Here is a 9,635-nt window from a genome sequence, read left to right on the forward strand (position 1 = left end):
GAATGGATAGGAGAAGTAATGACGAAATAAAGCAAAGAACATCAATAGAAACAGACATACTAACATATATAGAACAAAAAAGACTAAAGTGGTATGGACATGTAAGAAGAACTAGCGACAGCAGATGGATAAAGAGAATAACCGAATGGAGCCTTATAGGAAGGGGGAAAAGAGGACGACCCCGAAAATTATGGAGGAACGAAGTAGGCGACGCCATGAGTAAGAGAGTCCTAAATGGTGGAGAATGGGACAACAAAGAGAGATGGAAACGGTTGAGAGAGGGAGGGCAGTGAATACTGTGGAGTCCCTAAATATATATATAAGAATATTGAAGTGAATCTTCTATACTGTTGTTCTATTACTTTTTCCCGTCTATTAGTTTTTCTCTTATACGAAATTATGGTTCGGGATTAGCAGTCTAACTAAACAGTTGGAAGAGTCCATTTGTGCAACGGAAGAGTATACTATACAATATGTAACCTTTTTGCTACACGTCGTAAACATGTTTTATATAATTTACTTATTCGTATAAGTAAAAATAATTGTTTCTTTATCAGTAAAAAGGATATGGCGAATGAAGTGTCGATTTTAATTCGTCGATATTTCGCAATATGCAACTGAAGTCTGCTTTTATATTCTATACGTATATACTATATTCACACTGAATTCTGATTAATATTTAGTTCTGAAATGTCTTTCATTTTTCATATTTCTATACGTATACTACACAATACTTTAGAGAAATTGCTTGATCATAATTATTCATATTCGTTTTCGTGATACCGAATAGCATGACAAGAAGGATGGAAAGAGGAAGTGAATCTATAGACCCCCAATTCAATTTGCACAAGCTGATTCTTTGGATTGCTTGCCTACAACCATCTTAAATGTATGATCCCGCCTATTAATGTCATAACGTAATTTCGAGGTGTGTATGTGCTCCATACACCGATTCATCTATTATAAACCAAACATTCGACCCAAAGAATTACCCATGAAAAATCTCCACGATCCTTAGCACTACCGAGCTGACTCAACATTTCGACACGTCACAAATCTTAATATGTGCATTAATATGTCACCGGGAACGCGAAATCAATTTATTTTCACCTTTCACCGCTAAAATCGTATTATCATTTGGAGTTTGAAGAGAGAGAAGGAAAATTTATCATGCAAATGAAACGCGGAGTTGGTATTCGTGGATCTTAGAATTAGAACCGTATGGGTTTTCCATGAATGCACACATAATGTACGTCTTCCTAATGAATTTACTGCTTATAATATATTGTGAACGTGAAGTATTTATTCGATCTCTTTGCTTGGTATATTCGGTCCCTTCAAAAAGCTTTTTAAGTACTCCGATACAAACTGAAAAACGGGATATACGTATACTCGATAGAAATATTTTACAGAAATCTTATATTCGAATATAAAGAAATTATATACGATAAAATAATTTTGATAAATGGATCATATAGGATTAAAAATTAATTTGAAATTTACTGTTTAGAAAATTTAAAATTTACAAAAGTTGAATCCAAATACAAATGTTAAAAAATCGCATAAGGACGCTATCATATATGAGGCTATCATATATGTATATATGAGGCCCCTAGAACACAAGGGGATTAGTGCCAATAAAAAAGTTTTGAGAAAACGTTGTTCAAAGTTCTAGACAAATTTAAAAATCTAGGTACTACTTAGCGTGTTTTCAATTATTATTTTATATTTTTATTATAAAATATTAATTTATAATATTATATCTGTGGCTTGGAGCTAAAAGGGCCAATGTCAACATTTTGCTATTTTGAGTACACCGTGCCATTCGATTTTCTTTTCTTACAACTTTCATATGTTAAAACGGCCAATGTCAATTTCAACCAATACCCGATCCATAAGTTTAATGGTGGCCAATGTCAAGATGAATGAATTCACATCACGTTAAGCTTTTAGTATTATTATTTTGTGAAATAAACAGTTGGCGATTGTCTACATTGGTCTTTCTAGGTAGTGTGAAAGGATAGAGATAACTGCATTTTAGCATCCGCCGTGTTGTCGGCTGTCATTATCAGTAGTGCCATTGTCACGTTGAGAAGTTGTACATTGTAATTTCAGTTTTTAAGTTGAATTTTAAGAAAAAATGAATGTTAATCTACGGACAAGAAAGATTTTAAAAATGTGTAACACTGACGATTACAGTAATGGTAAGTGATAAGATAAATTTAAAACATTACACTAAAATGTAATACTCGCGATTTTGAGGTTACATTTTGTGGCGTGGCTAATAATACGACCGGTGTTAATTTTACTTAAGTACTATTTGTTGTACCAAAATTACATTTGAATATTGCTTATATTACTAACCTTCATCGTTTTCTTACAGAGTCGACCTCAGTCAGAGATAATGAAATCATAGGAAATATAGATTTAAGTGATCCAGAACCGTTTGAAGATAGTGGTGATGAATATGTACCAACAGATTGTGATAATGACACTGACGAAAACCAAGTAGGGCAGTTTGAAGATGTTAACAAAATAACTGTAGTAGATAACAATCCACAATTGAGTGGTTCTGCTAAAAATCAATCACGCAGAGGAAGAAAGAAAGAAATACTAGATGAAGCTACAAGGAAACGAAAGCGGAATCCTTCAAAGTGGATAAGAAATGTAAGAAAATCGTTGAAAACTCAAGGTAGAGCGTACACGTCAGTCTGTGGAAACAAAACAATACCTGCTAAGCAGCTGAATGCAGCCTGCATATGCAAAAAAAAAGTGCAGTGAAAAATTTACCCAGGAGGAACGATAAAGACTTTTCACTGGATTTTATCAGTTGTGTAGCTCTGGACAAAACCAGTTAATAGCAAATTCCATAGAAGAAGAGGAAAAGAAGCTCCAACGATTAAGACGTAATGATAATCAAAGTAGGCGAAAGTCTACTAGAAAATATTTTTTATCACAAAACAGTGGTAAGAAAATTGAAGTGTGTCAAAACATGTTTTTAAATACATTTGACATAAGTTTGAAGAAAGCGCGAGTAATCGTTGAAAAGAAACGGTCTACCGGAGGTTTATGTCCGGAAAATGGACGTGGAAAACATGGAAAGCAATCTAAGGTTCCAGAAAATGATAAACTCTTGATAAGAGAACACATAAACCAATTCCCGGCTTACCAAAGTCACTACTCGCGCTCCCATACGCACAAGAAGTACTTGTCATCCGACCTATCTATTGCTGAAATGTACCGACTGTATGTCAATTATTGTAAAGACAGAAATATTCAACCGCAAAATACCTGGATGTATAGAAAAGTATTCGTTGAGGAATTCAACCTCTCTTTTCATAAGCCTAAAAATGATACGTGTGCAAAATGCGACAAGTTTGAGATGCAGTTAAAATGTTGTAATAGTGAGACAATACGAACGTCAATCGAAGAAGAAAAAACAGTCCATTTACAGTTAGCTGAGTCCGCCTACGAGTCAAAACGAAGAGATAAAGAAGAATGCAATAATCCAGGTTACGTTACCATTTCCTTCGATTTACAAAAATGCTTGCCTACTCCCTACCTCAGAAGTGGTTTGAGTTTTTATAAACGCCAACTGTGGACGTTTAACCTCACTATCTATCAAACCATGGGAAAACAATCATCTTCCATATGTTACGTTTGGAATGAAACAGTGGCTGGCAGAGGTGGACAAGAAATTGGTTCCTATATTTACCATTACCTGCATAAACTCACAGAAGAAAATAATAATATTCATACAGTAACTATGTACAGCGATTCTTGCGGAGGACAAAACCGCAATATATTTTTCTCTACAATGTTACTGCAAACTGTTTCTGAATCGAAAGCTAAAGGTAAAAACTTGACTATTAACCACAAATTTCTTGAGAGTGGTCATACTCATATGGAGGCAGACAGCATTCATGCCGCAATAGAAAAAACAAAAAAACGTACTACTGCGGATATTAAATACGAATATTGAACGAATAAATTATTAAAATTATGCTGTTATTCTTATTGTTACTTTTTTTGTTGTGATGGCCAATGTCATACACAATGAAACAAACACGTCATACATTTATGCAATAAGGGCCAAAGTCATTTTTTTGCTAAGACTTTTGAATTTAGAAAAAAATAAAAAACACTATCATATTCTGCTCAAAAATATTAAACATTGAGTCAAATCTAGTACATAAAGGTTGCTCGCCGGTTAAGCTGTAATTAAAAATATTTTTCACCAAAACTTCAATTGCGATTTTCTGAAATATGAACATTTTGATATTTGCCCCTCTTAGCTCCAAGCCACAGATATAATATAATATAATTATATAATAATTAAAATATTAATTTATATATTTAATATGTTATTGTTAGTTTATGTAGATAGTTTGAAGCCAAAAGCACCTGCCTGTTGTTAGTTATCAGTTGCTAAATGATAAGCAACTGCACTTACACTTTTTTTTTAAGTTTAAAACCAACACTAAGTTTTTAAAAAATACTCTTTATTAAACAGCTCAGACAAAAAGCATTAATAGGCTATACCTATATTGTAAAAATATTTTTAGTGTTCTAAAGTCCGTGTGATTTACTCAATGTCTGTATCATAGACACGGTCAAGATCTTCATATTGAATGCTAGTTGTAGCTACACAGTCACTACCATGTGGAAGTTCTATAATAAAGCTGTGATGAACTGGAAGCACAAAGGGAAGTAGCTTCAGTCGTAGTGGGGGTTTCAGTCATTTGGGCCAACTGAGGAAAGTCTACAGTAGTTGGTCGTCCTTTCTTCTGAGGTCGCATGTCGATTGTTTTAAAGTCTTCTAGGTCTCTGTTCAATGTTGCCTTATAATACAGAGTAAAGAGCTCTTCTTTCTTGAAATGCATCCATTGCATTTTACTTATCCCAGTAACGGATTGTTTAAACACAGGATTTAACGAAGTGTAGTCGTTGTATTATCCATATTTGTGGAGTAGAGAAAAAACTTAAACGAGGTACAAAAAAACTAACTACAGTTTTGAAACCAGCATAAATAATTACCTATTAAACAGTTTAAAAATCAAACTCGATAGAATTTTTTGTTCAATTTTTTCCCAGTGATATTTTTAAATTATTACCCCAAATCGACTTTTTGGTTTTGTTTGACATCCTAGATAAAAGATTAATATTTAAGTTTCTGGATGAAGTAGTATTTTATCATATTAAAAAAGAGGCCAATAATATCATTCCAATGTTATTAATATTACTGTATTACTTTGTATTACAGATCAATTTTTTTCTTTTACTGTGATCCTACTTTCAGCTATATGTATTTTTATTCATCTGGTAGTGTAAATTCCAGGTACTTCCGCATACCCTTTTGTTTTAAATACTTTTACATATATTACTTTCTAAATTTAAAGATCCCTGAGGACTACTCCATGCTCTGGATTTCGCCTTATTGTGGAAATGTACCATTCAAAAGAAAAATTAAAATAAAAACGCGATACATTTCGAAGCTTTTATGTAAGAATAATTTTCTATTAAAACTGAAGAGAGAAAAATAGAGTTGGTGAATGCGCCAGCTACATTCTTTTCAGAAAATAGCAGCCACAGTTCTTTCTTAGAATGAATCTCGAGAGAACGCGCTCGCTAACAACAATGCACCTTTTTCTATTTGAAAAAGCTCGTTGTTGTATGACTTTTACGTTTCTTCCTATAGATTGAAAGAACAAAGCTCATTCTGGAAGCTTTTACGTTATTCAGTTCCGATACTGACGACAATAATGGTCGCTTTATATTATGGTCGTATTGAAATCCTTTGTTTGGCTCTATTTTCAGCAAAACTTCTCATTTTCAAATGGTTTTAGCTCTTTTTCCCTTTCTCTGGATGTTTTTGTATATAATTCACACATTTGTCATTTAGATATATCAGATTCATTAAAGTAGCAAATGTTCTGTATAATAGTAATAATGTTAATTAATAGTTAGGGTAAATATGCGGTTACAAGAATAAATAGGACACATTTAAAAAATAAAAAATAAATCCAAAAGTAGCACGAAAAAAATAAGAATATAAAAATCCTGAAACCAATACTATTTTCTGATTTTTAGTTAATAATTTAAAATTGTTCGAATTATTGCTAACAATCTCCTCCTTTAAACGCCATAACTTTTTTCTTTTTTCTCGATATTTTTATATTCTAGCTCACCTTTACAATAATTTATGATTGGCCGTACGATTGCATTACACTCTGCAAATTCTTTTATGATAGCTCTTCTTTAGTGAGTTTTTATGTATACATATATGGTATTTCGTATGGTTTTTGTTTCTATATGAGATATATATAAGAATACACTTCTTTGCCTGTAACCTCCGGGAAAACGTCAGGTGAAGGATTGGCTAAAAATGGTATAAACCCGTTTGGTGAAGAAATTTATTCTAAATGCGAAATTTTCGGTGATTAACTGTCACGTTCATCAGTACCTGAATGGAAAACTTATTTAGTACAAGTAGTGAAAGTTAACATCTAAAACGTACATTGAAAATGTCCAGTTAGTCCTTGTAGTGAACATTGTTTTAAAATGTGTTAAAAAACATTTAAAATTTTTAAATTAAAACATAGCAATATAAAAGGATATTTTTACAATTACAACACAAAAACATCTAAACAACAAACAAAAACCACAACCTCATGTCAAAGGCATTTCAAAGGGAACAATTAGAATAGAAAAATGTTTCTTCTCTTTTGTTGAAAATCTTGTCACTCTTCTGTCAACCTCTTGATGTCACATATAATAAGGTTATATTTACATCTACACCTCATGCAACAAATATGTAACCCACAGGAACAAAACTTTAAAAAAAATACAATCAACCAGGAGATGAAATCTGTTCTCAAGTGCAGGTAGGTCATCTGTATATGTTATGATAATCATCATCATCATCAATTAGCCTATATTTGTCCACTGCTGAACGTAGGTCTCCTGCAAAATTTTCCACCTATTTCTATCTTGAGCTTCTTGCATCCAGTTTGTGGTGATGTGCTTGATATCATCCGTCCATCTAGTAGGTGGTCGTCCTCTGCTTCGATATACCTCTTGCCTTGGCCGCCACTCCAGAATCTTTCTGGTCCATTTATCATCCGTTAATCTGGCAACATGGCATTTAGCCATGGCTATTTTTTCATCTGTGACTCCTGTTCTTCTTTTTGTTTCTAGATTTAGTACTTTATCTCTGATGGTAATACCTAATATTGATCTTTCCATGGCGCGTTGTGTAACTCTTATTTTATCTATTGTTCTTTTTGTCAGAGTCAGTGTTTCTGCACCATATGTAAGAACTGGTAAAACGCACTGGTTAAAAACCTTTCTTTTTAAAGAAACTGGGATAATAGACTTGAAAATGTTATTTAAGCTAACAAAGGCAGCCCATGTGAGATCTATCCTTCTTTGTATTTCAGTTGTCTGTCAGTTATCTCGGCCTAAGCGAATCTCATACCCTAGATATTTGTAAGCTATTACTTGGTCGATGCTATGGCTCTCAATCAGAATTTTACCGCTGACTACAAGGTTGGTCATAAATTTTGTGTTTGAGGTGTTAATTTTAAGACCAATTATGTTTCACACTTTATAGAGGTGTGCAGCATTGGTATCTTCTTGGTATCTTCATGTTATGATAAGTTGCCTCCATATACCAGTCTGTTACGTCTTGTCAGGTCTTGTTAAAGCAAAAATGAGTAAATACAATTCAAGTTTTCCATATCTTTCTTACAGTTCATAGAAGAGATACAGTTATGTATGTAGCACATTTCAGAACAGGTGGTAGAGTGCATGGTTGTACCTGCATCTCCATACTTTGTTTTCATTATACTCATATACTCAAATACTTATTTACTGAACTTAATTACACTAAAAATAGACACTGCTAATAAAACAAAGTTGTGTTTTTAATGGTTCCGAAAATAGAAATACATTGAGTGATAACAATGCTACATTTTAATCAGAAATGAATTATTTAGCATTAGTATAGTTAAGTATTAAAAGTTATTTTTATAAAAATATAAGTATTGTCATTGACTGATCGTTATTGTAATAAGCTATAAATCTGTCAAATAATAGACGTCAAATTTTTAGTGTTTTTGCCGACATTATTTACAACATTATTAAGAATGAAACTTACAAAAACAGAACAACGATATTTTAATTATGATTGATTATAAAGATGGAGTGATAACTCAATCAGGGGTTTGTAATTTACTTAATGCTAAATACTTTTATCGGAAATCGATTTATCAATCAACAATTAGTAAAATTGGTAGCAGGTGTCTACTTTTTTGCGATCCTGGCATGGGATAAATCTACTTCAGGAATAGCACACCTGCTCACGCGAGCTCATGGACTTCCCCAGCCTCCTATTCCCGGGAAAACCATGTCCAAACCCAAAGCATTCCTATCTCCATTCTTTCCTCCCGCCACTTCCAAACCAACTCGCCAACACGCACTAGCCAAGTGTGGCATTTTAATGACTTAAAACCCAAAAAGTTATTTTAGATGAAAGAGGAAACTACTAAACGGCCCTCAGTCTCCGGCGGCTCCAACGCCACCAACCAAGGTAACGGTTGGAGAAGGTTTGAAGCAGAGGGTGAAAAAATCAGGCTACTACAAAGAACGAAAAATGCACATTACTTTATACAATGTTATAACCCTTCAGAGTTATAACATTGTATGAAGATTGCATAAATATTGTTTATGAACATTGTATAAATATCAGACCAGAAGATTATGGAACTGGAAGAAGAGCTGAAAAACATAAAATGGGACATCATCGGCCTCAGTGCAATAAGAAGAAGAGAAGAAACCCAAATTACTCCTAAATCGGGACACGTATTTCATTTTAGAGGTGAAGACACTTCAAATGTAGGAGTAGGATTCATTAAGCACACACAAAATATAGTTGAAATTATCAGCATAAGCCCCAGGATTGCAAATCTCATCTTTAAACTAAATGCAAGATATAACTTTAAGGTAATCCAGACATATGCTCCAACGGCTACCCACTCGGATGAAGAAATTGAAAAATTTTATGAGGACCTAGAAACAGCGTTACATGCTACACCAGCATATTACACAATAATTATGGGCGACTTTAATGCGAAAATGATGTTTAAATATATTGATGCAGAAGTAGCAAGGGGTAAGTATGGCTATGGTGAAATAAATGTACGAGGGCAACGATTGCTAAACTTTTTACACCAGGAAAATTTATTCATGATGAACTATTTTTTCTATAAAAAGCTCCAGCGTAAATGGAGATGGACCAGTTCAGATGGCAGTGTCAAAAATGAAATAGATTATATCATGAAAAACAGAAAAAAAAATAATCAACATACCAGTTCGAGGTAGGTAGGACGCCATTTTTTCGTTTGTCAATTGTTCGCAGTATTGAAACCGAAACTGCATCATCTCCAAGTTTTCAATACTGAACCGGTTCAGGATCTTTTCCAAGCAGAGCAGTTTATTATTTAAGAAGCTGCTTGTCGTTCTCATGAACATTTTTCGACTTTTGGTTTTAGATCTTTAATGTTTTGTCTTAAAAGAAGTACTTAGTGTAGGATATGGCTGTACGACCTTGGCTAAAAAGGGGCTAATCCAGTCGA

The sequence above is a fragment of the Diabrotica undecimpunctata genome, chromosome 5, assembly GCF_040954645.1.
Source record: "Diabrotica undecimpunctata isolate CICGRU chromosome 5, icDiaUnde3, whole genome shotgun sequence".
In the NCBI taxonomy this organism is placed as follows: domain Eukaryota; kingdom Metazoa; phylum Arthropoda; class Insecta; order Coleoptera; family Chrysomelidae; genus Diabrotica; species Diabrotica undecimpunctata.